Below are 10,261 nucleotides of genomic sequence, written 5' to 3'. Positions count from 1 at the left end.
CGCTCGGAGCGGCCGGAGGGAGGGGTCGGCGGGGCGGGAGGAGGAGCGGCCCCCGGCGGGCTCACGTGGAGCCGCCGCGGCGAACAAAGCTCCTCCGTCCTGCGGGAAGCGTGCCGCCAGCGGGGCCGGAGCGCGCCTGGGGCTCCGCGGCGGAAGTTGCGTGGAGGGACCGACATCAGCGCGGCTCCTCCGGTTCTGTGCGGGGCGGGGAGCGGGACGCGCTCGGAGCTCTCGTCCCCTGGTGAGTGCTGAGCGTCGCTAGAACCGCGCGTAGCTCCGCTCTGACAACCGATCTCCGCGTTTGTAACTTTGAAACGGGGCGATTCTGGTGAGGCTGATCCTGGTCCCTTCCCTCCCATGATGCTTTTGTGTGAGACAACAAGTTGACTGTAAGTTGTTAGTAAGAACGCGATAACGCAGGAAGGCGGAGCAGTTAGTTGATAGCAGTCCCTGGGCTCTACCGCTGGAAAGAATCGCCTTCTAAAAACGTGCAGAAACTGTTCTGGTTGCCGAAGCCGTAGTTGTGGAACGGATCGGAACGCCTCTTTGATTGAGTAACTCTTTGAAGATCGCAGCTTCATAGGGATTTGAGGCTTTAGTAACGTGAAAGGGAAGTCATGTTAGTTTAGTAGCTCGTGTTACGCTTCTGTATCACTAATGTATTCAGCTCTTAACTCTCCTTTGGATCGTATGGAATGGTAGATTAGCTTAAAATGTTACTGTGGGCATTCAGAAGTTCTTGTCAGGGGAGAGGAATGGGGAAAGTCTCTAGTCAGTTCATCATAGTTTCTTTCGTCCTTAACATAAGCAGTGATTTTCTTGAATGTGAAATGGCAAAATGACTAAAAATTGCTGTGACTTAATTAATCACAAAGGGTAATGCATTTCTTTTTTAACTAGGAAACTTTGTTTAGACATGCACAAAAATGCTCTTGCTGTGTGGAGAAGAGTTGGAAGTGACTTCACTTACAGATTTTAGGAATATTATGGGTTTTGTTTGTTTTCCTCAGAGGAGATGACATGTGGGAGGGGGAAGGGCTATTTAGGCTTTTACATAAAGTCATGATGTCAGACTTCTGCAGATTTTCTTTCAGTGGCTTACAGTTGCTAATGTGGTAAGTTCTAGAGTGATAAATGGACCAAATAAGAAATATACAGGACTTCTTTCATGGTTCACTTGCTTTAAAGTTACTTGTGAGTAGGCAGAACGGACAGTAAATTTGTCTTGAGAAGAATGTAAGATCCCTTGGATGAGAGAGAGATTAAGGAAGAGTGTTTTCCAGACCTTCTCTAACAGCAGTGAAACTGAAATCACTAGTTTATTTCAGGCGCAGATCATATTCAAGATTGGGAACGCTTCTCCAGGTATTTAGTGAGGTTTTTGAGCTTTAGTGTACAGCCCTAAAACACACTATGTGAAGGTTATTGAGTTAGCCTGAATATGAAGGTGTGCGTTTATGTTCTGTGGTTACTCAGCTGTCACTTCTGAAACACCCAGGTGATAGAGGTTTTTTACTCTCACCTGACTGCAGTTGGAGTCGCACCTTATGTATGAGTTCTAGCCTTTGCCTTGTGAATGGTTCTGCTCGTGATACGGGATGCTTTGGTTACAAACGTGTTTTTACCTGCTACTGGAATTCTTTGCAGAATGCTCTCAGTCTTCCATCATCCTGAGTATAGTAAAATGCGCAAAACCTATTTAAAGCTTGCTTTATAATGTCCTTCCACTTCAGTTCCGCTCTAAATAAGTTGCACTCTAGTTCCCGCTGACATCTGAACTGATTCTTCAGTGCAACAATTTGTATGAATGAATTCTAAAATGATTAATCTGCCAAACCGTTGAAGAGGAAAATAGCTTTTATAAATATCAGAACTGCTTTCGTCGTCTCTATTTGCATATTTTGCAGACTTGGAGATATTATGCCTTAAAGTTTCTTCTGTAGCCATAAATATCAGAGGTTTCTAATGTGCATGTTCTGTAAAGAATAATTCAGAACAAGGACAGGTTTGTGGCTTTTCAGCAGCATTGGCACACTTATTTCATCTTTATGTACCCACCTTAGCTGGAAGGGCAGTGAGCCCACTCTGAGAGGATATGAGCACAGTGACTTTTTTTTAAGCCAGTGGTGAGGCTGCAGGTACAGCTTACAAGCTGTGAACATCTCTTTCTGTCTCTGAGGGTTGAACCAAGCATGGATGGTTCCTTTGAGAAGGAAGTTGGCTGTAGTCATAAAATAACGGTGGGGGGTTGTAGCTGCTGGAAGGTGGAAGGTGAATGCTTGTTTGTCTTTCTGTTCCCAAAGTTGCTGCTCTGCTGTCCTGCACAGTTGTCCATCACATCTCTACACCTAGACTAGACAGTGTGCCAAAGGCCTAGTGCCTGTTGGAGCGACTCTCAAAGGCTGAATGTGCACAATCTGTATTTCAGTAGCCCATACCAGATCCAACCAACAGTTCCTCCCTGTGAGGAGGTTTTTATTTTGGTGTTGTTTTTTTTTTGTTGTCGTTTGTTTGTTTTTTAAAGCCTGTTGCTTCTAGAAACATACTGCTTTCCTACAGCTTATACTATGGCACATCTGATTGTTTCTCCAACTGAAAGTCTTAAGAGAAGCTAAATAAACTTAACCAAATGTGGAAGTTGTCATTTTTAGGCTGGCAGAATTGTTAACTGATATGACAAAGGATGATCAAAATACTGTGTTTAATTATCTACAAAGAAGGCAAAATTAAAATGTATTTTATATTAAATGCATTTGTAAACAACTATGCATACACTCGTAGGCATATGAGTGTCTATCTACACGTTATGTCTGTGTACATAGTGCGAAAGTGAATATTCTCATCCATTTTCTTTTTATTAAGTCATGCTTTTTCACAAATTATCTTGATGAAACACGAGCATTACCCTTCTTTTTCCCCAAGACAACACACCATTTGAGTTTTAACTTTTTGGGTATTGGAACGCTTTCATTAGAAATTACTTGGTCGATCTTCTGTAAAGCAGTTTTTTGTCTGCTTTTGCTGTATTTGTGGTTGAAGAGGTTTGAGGATAACTTGGTTATTGGTCCGTGCATTGGGTCACAGTTTGGTACATGGAGCAACCAGTGTGCAGGCTGTGCTTATTCCATCGTCGCAGCAAATGTGTGAAGGTAGTGTTTCAGTTCTGTGGCCGGTGGCATTCTTACATTTCTAAGATTATTTCATATTTTTTCACTTCCGTGGTTTCAAGTAGAATACCGAAGGAGTCTTCTGGAAGCAGTTTTCTGAAGCCTAATACTGTGGTAAATTGCAGTATCTGATTGCTTTTTCTGCTAGGCACTAATAATAATGTCTGTCGTGGTGTACCTGAGGTGAGGGTTGGTGAGCTCCCACTAAAATGCAGGCCTTGTTCCTCTTGCTATGTCTTTAAGTATCTCTTAACCATGGATCTTCTTTCAGAGATACTATCTGTGAGGTAGTTAACCTGGCTGATGCTCTTAGTGTTTGGAATTTTTTAGACTACTATGAAATTGCTGGAATTGAGTGAGTTAACACTTGTATTCCTGCTTGGCTTTTGTTTGACTGGCGGCAGTAACAGCAAAGATGAAATCCATCAGCATCATCTGGATACAAGTCTTCAGATATGTCCACCCATACCTTTAACAGCAGCATAGTGCTGCAGCAGTGAAGACTTCTTTCTACCTTAGGTGTGCCACAGGAGAAATGGAGAACTCAAAACTGAGCTGTAATGATACTCAGTGCTTGTGTTCTCAGGGAGAATCTCAAGGCAGCTGGACAGTATTAATCAGACTACTTGAACAAATTACTTTGGTGATTGTGATGATACAGGAAGGAGAGAAAAGGAGATACTCTGCTTTCTATACAGCCACTGAGTAAGAGCTTCTGTGCAGTTTAGCTCTTCTTAAATGTTCTTAGTTCGCTGCTTGTGACACAAAAGCTGGTGGCCCCTGTGGGCAGATAGGTGTAACAAAAAGTAATTGCAAGTCCTGTGAAACAGTTGAAGAAAAACTCTTAGGTCTGAACTCGCTAGAATTTGGAGGTGTTGCCAAATAAAGATACCTGTAGCAAAGAGGGTAAAGTATATCCTTCTCTCTAGATCAATGCAGTTGTGAGTTTTGGTATAGATTTTCAAGCTCAGGTCTGGCTTTCCCCTCTTCCATGACAAATAGTTGCTGTTACATTTTGTCTGTCGCTATAGGCATTAAGGAGACCTTCTCACAGCCCTTCTATTCCTGGCTGTGTTTTTCTAGCTTGTTTTAACTATCTTGAAAGTGGTCACTGAGTCAGAACTGTGAAAGCAAGTGAACAGTAATTGGAACTGCTCACTCCCCATCTGTCTTACTGCTTCTCAAGTGGCATCTAATGTGTTGTTCTACAAATACCGTAAGAGATTTTGTGCAAAATACAGTGGTGCTCAAAACTGTTCAATTGTCATGATAAAACCTTCGTAGGCTCTTTATTTTTACACCATTTCCCAAAAGTAAAGCACTTCTGGTGCAAGAGTTGTAAGAGGTCTTTGACCTAAGCTTATAAAATACTGTTATTCAAAGTGAAAAGGAGGTTGAGGGCTGTGTTTTTGACATCATAGCTTTCATGTAATGTTTTTCTAAGAGTATGCTTCTGTGAGGCAAAATGCATGTTTGAATGGCCACATTACTTTCTTTGTCTTTTTGATTTGTTTTTAAATCAATGCCTGAACACTTCACATGCAAGCTGAAATGACTTCTTATGGAAACACAGCTTTTCACAGCAACTGAAAGAGCATCTCGAATCACTAAATGCTTTACCTGATCTTCAAAATGAAAGAACAGCAGACTTTTAATAGGGGACTCAGTTTAGTTTTAACAGGAGCATGGGTATGGTTCTGTGCAGTCTTTTGCAGTGCATGTTTCCATTGAAGTAAATCCATAAAATGCTACGTGAGCCCGTGGGTTACATAATTCTATTAGAGGGGTGCCATTCAGTTCGCAGGAGTTCAGCATTTAGAAGCTGAGAAATAAGACTGCCATGAGGTAGATGAAAGAAAAAAAAAAAGATAATCTGTAATTGGACAACTGTATGCTTCTCCCTTTCTTTTGTGACTCAATATAATTTTTCTTACCACCTACCACTCTGATTTTGCTGTTGTATTAGCTTTATGTGTGAGTTCAGTCTCACACTGTCTCTACGCATTTTGCCTTCCTTTTTCCTTCCATGGCTGAAAGGCCTTAGCTTTTCCACTTCTCACTGTCTTTGCAGGGTCTTTTTAGTTCATCTCCTGCATGCCTGCTGTTTCAGTCCAGCTACTTGGGCGTGTTCAGGATGTTATTAAGAAACATAAAGATGTCTTCCTGGTTTCTTTAGCATCAGAGCAGAGATTGCAGTAAGTCCTGCTGTGTTGCCATAGCATTGGCTGAAGTATGCTCATTCATCTTGTGGGAATGTTGCATGTGCAGTGTAGCAATGGGACAGGAACTTCAAGTTAGCAGTGTATGCTGAACACGGATCTAGTTTATGGGTGAAAAGTAAGCAGAATGACTAGCAGAGTTTTCTTGAGAAAATGTAGACTTTTTTTTTCAGGTTTTTGACATGGCTGGGTTTGGAAGAGTTGCTTGCGTGGCAAGCATATTCTTGATCTCAGTGACCTACTGCCAAATATCTGCTGTCTGGTGGAAAGCATGAGAATGTTGATGTTTCCAAGCAGGTAGAACAAAAGACGTTTTAACTGTTCTTGGGAACAACTGAGCCCTTTCTGCTGACTGTGGTATGTAATACTAACCCTTCTAGCTGCAGAAGTGTATGTGTGACTGAGGACCTTCAGCAGCAAGAGACAGGCTCCTGAGCTTAGTTTGTGCAGCTTTGGTTTAGTTGCTTGAGCGATGTGCACCATGACAGTGGTATCTAACCTGCAATTAGTTCCTGTTACTTGTAAATCTCAATTTCACACAATTTAGTTGCAGGCTACTTAGAAGAAACTCCTTAGTGCTGACTTGTACGCTTTGTGAGAGTGTTACGTGGTCTGTTGTCTATTTCTTATTTATTTCTGTTATGTTTATCACTGTGATGCTTGGGTGTTCTGTCAGCAGCACATGGATCAAACACAATGCTTATTGTCTTGTATTGAAAGTAATAGTTTTGGAAAGCAAAATGGAATAGTCTTAACTTCTGTGAATGTACTTTTCATCATCTTGTATCAGTCTTCAGAACCTTCAGTTCATCATCGCTACTGTAAATGAACCCGCATCTGCATGTGGGCAATTAACTGTGGCTCCATGACACATATTAAAAACTCAGGGAGTGTTTGTTCTGTCTTAGAACTTCTGTGGGCCAAGCTGTAAATTTCTGTAAAGATTAGGGGTTTGTCTTTGATTCAAAACACTTCTGGAAAGCAGTGTTGTGAGTGGCAGTTTTATTGCAGTAGCATTATTCCAACACCTAGTGAAGCTCTGTGGCTTTGTCCTCTCTACTTCTGCATCCTCAAGAGCTGCCAGAGACTTGACTAACCTAGTTTGTTGCCTGTCAGAGCAGGAAGGGGTTTTCTCACAAACTTGAGAAGTCTCACTGAAGAACCAGAAGGGATACAATATAGCTCTAAATTACAGGTTAGGTATCAGCTGTGAATATATACATCAAATAAACTGAAACTGCACTGTTACAACCCGTAGAAGTATTTTTTTTTTCCCTTGCTAGCTGACAAGCCTAGCTTCATTTAGTTCTCAGCCTGTGAACTAGATTTGCCTAAGCACTGGCCATCTTGGTTGTCAGTGGTCACCCTGAATGTACCAGTGGTGCAGAGTTGTCACTTCCTGACTTTATGAGCTTCCTCATAAAAGGAGGCTCAGCCGTGCAGCTGTGTGGTAGCACAGTTTGTACTCGTGTATATGGTAACTTTCTTCAGTGTTTGTTTTTTTTTTTTCCAGATATTTGGAAGAGAATGAGTAACCCTCTGTTTTAGCAATTTTGGTCAAACATGACAACTTCCTACCTTCCAGAAATGCCAGTCTTTATGTGGATTGTCCCCGTAGCTATGTTGATGCTTGTGTTTCTGGTGAGCATCACCTCTTGAACTCCAGCAGGCTTGGTGCTGTGACCAGTGCTCTGGGGAGCCTGTTCCAGTTCCTAACTGTGTTGGCCATACTGGTGTTTCCTTCTAGGGGAGAAAGTTTGACAAGAAAGTCTTAGCTATTCCAGCTCCTTGCTGCTATCAAAAGAGACAATCCCGTTTTATCTTTTCACTCAACCATTCTGTTCCTTGCTGTTTCTTTGGCACATGTCTGGCTCGTAGTTAGCTGAGCCTGCTCACTATCGCTGTTGGTGAGAAACAGAGCTGCTTCTTTTGGTGGCAGCCAGCTTTTAGATTAACTGTCTTGGATAACTGTATCCTTAGAGGGTTTGGAAGGACTTTTTAAAGCAGCAGTGTCTCCTTGCCTGAATAGCCCCGATTCTTTAGACTCAGGGTCTACATGAATAGACTTAAACCACCTATAGAGAAAAGCTGTTTCTTCATTCTCCAAAGGGTAGCACTGGTTTCTTTCTTTCTCTTTGTGTTTGTTGGTTCTATGGCATTCCATTTGTGAATGAAGGCAAGGTGCAAATTGAGCAGACAAAAAGTAAAGATCCTCTTTAAAAGGTCTCCTTTGAGCATGCCTGTTGGTTCTATTCTCACTAAGTTCTGGGCCTTGAGATTTCGCTCCACAAAGGAATAAATCCAGGGTAAGTGCTTCCAGATTCTCTGTTCAGTCCTCATTTATTGAAGGGCAAACAACATCACTGAGGTGTTGCTTGTTTCAAGTCAACCTTTCAGGCACTGTGGACAACTTGCAAGTTTTTCCGAATAAGAAGAACTGAAGGTTCTTGATATACACTTAGAAACACTTGGAGTCTTCTTTTTTTGGGAGTATGTGTTGTGACAGACTAAGTGATATAAGTAGGTGAAAAGCTTTTCAGGCGTTCAGCTGCCACTGGAAACGCCATTTCCTCAGTCCATCTCTAGGATGGCACTGAGCTTCTGGCAAAAATTCTTAAGATGTTCATCAGTAGTTGGATGTTTGCCTCTCAGTGGTCCACAGATTATGGTGGGTCCGTATGGAGATGTCTACAAGATATTGTGTCCTGTCATCACTTACTAAAACTTTGATTTTGCATATGTGTCTAATTGTCAAGATGCTTCTTTTTCATTAAAAACATGCTTGCTGAGGGAAGATTCTTAAACCTCCCAAGGTTTCTTAAAGGCCATCAAAATGGATAGGGCTGGATAGAGCCCTACTCCATGCTACTCCCAAAAATTGGCGGAAGTAATGGATGTTAATGTCGTCTTATTAACCAAGTGCGTTCCTATACATTGAATGTGTGTCTGATTATTGTTTCAGTTTTGAAACTGTTTTGAGTTATTAAAGAAATAAAAATGGAACTAGTAGGCGTTCTCTTTAACATATGTTTTATATAAACAGAGCAGTCAAAACAAATCACTCCTTTAAATTCAAATGCATCATGTGTCTAAGTTGAAAGATTATATACAAATGTTTCCTGAGTTTTGTCCCCTAAGGCAATAAGAATAAACCAGTGCTGGATATCATTTTGCACTTGCTTACTGAAGGTTTTGTTGAATGATCTTGATTTCTGTCCTCCTTCTAAAATGAAGAACTGTACTTCTGTTTAGACAGCTCTATAGACCATTACTGTATTGAAGGATGAGTATATCTAGATATTGCATTTTGTTTACTGGGTATAAAGAAAGTTTGTGAAAAGAAGCAGAAGCATGATGACTTCATGTGTCAGTTGTTACACCTCTATAAATACGCCACTATAAATTTCCTTAGATTTTTGGTTTTATTCTTCTTCCCTCCCCTAGTTGACTTGATTCACATGCTCCTTTGGAGGAGAATTTAAGAAGTAGTTTCTAATGGGAACATTGATGGCATTTAGAATTCAAACTACAGATTTCTAATTAGTTGCACAGTTTTGACCATGTCTTTAATAAACTGTGTTTGGGACACATAGGTCAGAGCCCTGCTTTCTTGGACTGCCTACAAAAGCAGGGAATGTGTTATAATGGGTATCTGTGATCATCTCATTTCTCAGTTTAAAAAAAAAAAAAAGGATCATGTAAACACTTAAGTACAGCAAAGATCAGACAATAAGGCTCGATCAGAAGAAAAGTTCTAGGAGGCAAGTTCTACCTCTCCCACCTTCCTGGATATTCAGGCAGTACAGAGAAAACCAGTGTAGTTTTTAGGCAGTGAAGAGATTTAGCTGACAGAGATTGTGGTGCTCTCAGTTCTTCCTGCTGCTTTTTCTAGCAAAGCCAGTAAAGAGTAGGGTTTGAAATACCAGCAAGTTTGCCTCAGATGTGAGTGCTTATATAGTAAATCGTGGTCATTGCTCTTTCATTCAGTCATTTATGAAGCTTTAATTTGTCCTTTTAAATAATAAGTTTAAAAAGCTTTATAGAGGTCAGAACAAAGCTGCTGGTTCTTTAGGGCTGTTGTGTTGGAACTTTAGGTGCTTATAGCATGTCTAATGTGACCATAGGAGTTTGAAATGCAAGTGATTCAGACCTTGGTGTAGATGTTCTTCCAAGTGTATTTCATTCTGCATGTTGTAGATAAGTCATTCAAAGAACATATACTTGCTACTTAATTGTGTAACATCAAGTTCTTTCAACCTGTGTGGTGTAGATCCCAAGGATATTCTGTCCATGCTGTTCTTTCTCCATACAACTCCTTTAGATAGCTCTTCAAAGGTTTGCCCTAGCTATTCCTGGTACTTCACTGACAAGCACAGGTGAAATGGTCTCTTGGTCCATATTACAGCTTTCCCTTCCTTCTTTCCTGGATGTGAATAGTTCCAAATGCGTAACAAAAGCAAGAAGCAAGCAAATGTAATCTGCTTTCATTTCTCGTGCAACTACTACTGTGATGCTAGAGGTGGAAAGCAACTAATTCTTATTCTTCAGCACTTCATTTGGTTGCTTCGACCATTTGTGAAGGTCAGTTTAAATAGGTTAGTTACTGCAGTGTTAAATGGAGTGGTTTGCGTAGAAACTTATTAATGTGTTTAACTTTTGAAAGTTAAAGCCCTGTTGGTGGTCTTAAAACGTGCAAAAATTTTGCATTTGTTGCACAAAAACAATTTTGAAGTTGAAAGTACCAGTACCAGACAGCATTAATGATTCTCATAAATTGCAAACAGACTGTAAATGATGTGTATCTGACTCTTAATGTTGTGTGTTTCTACTCTGCAAAGTATAATGGAGAGCACTCATTATATCCATAGTGGTCAT

The 10,261-nt window shown here is 40.9% G+C and overlaps 1 protein-coding gene across 1 annotated transcript in view; it reads left to right on the top strand.

Annotated features, from left to right (window-relative positions):
* SCAF11 (SR-related CTD associated factor 11) overlaps window positions 35–10,261 on the top strand; it is a 41,575-nt gene continuing 31,348 nt past the window's right edge. Inside the window, exon 1 of the mRNA XM_021385005.1 lies at window positions 35–241. The gene's annotated coding sequence lies outside the window, so the exon portion shown is untranslated. The remainder of the gene's footprint in view (window positions 242–10,261) is intronic.

This window comes from Numida meleagris, chromosome 1, assembly GCF_002078875.1.
Source record: "Numida meleagris isolate 19003 breed g44 Domestic line chromosome 1, NumMel1.0, whole genome shotgun sequence".
NCBI classification, from domain to species: Eukaryota; Metazoa; Chordata; class Aves; order Galliformes; family Numididae; genus Numida; species Numida meleagris.
This window is presented reverse-complemented; position numbering and strand designations above follow the sequence as displayed.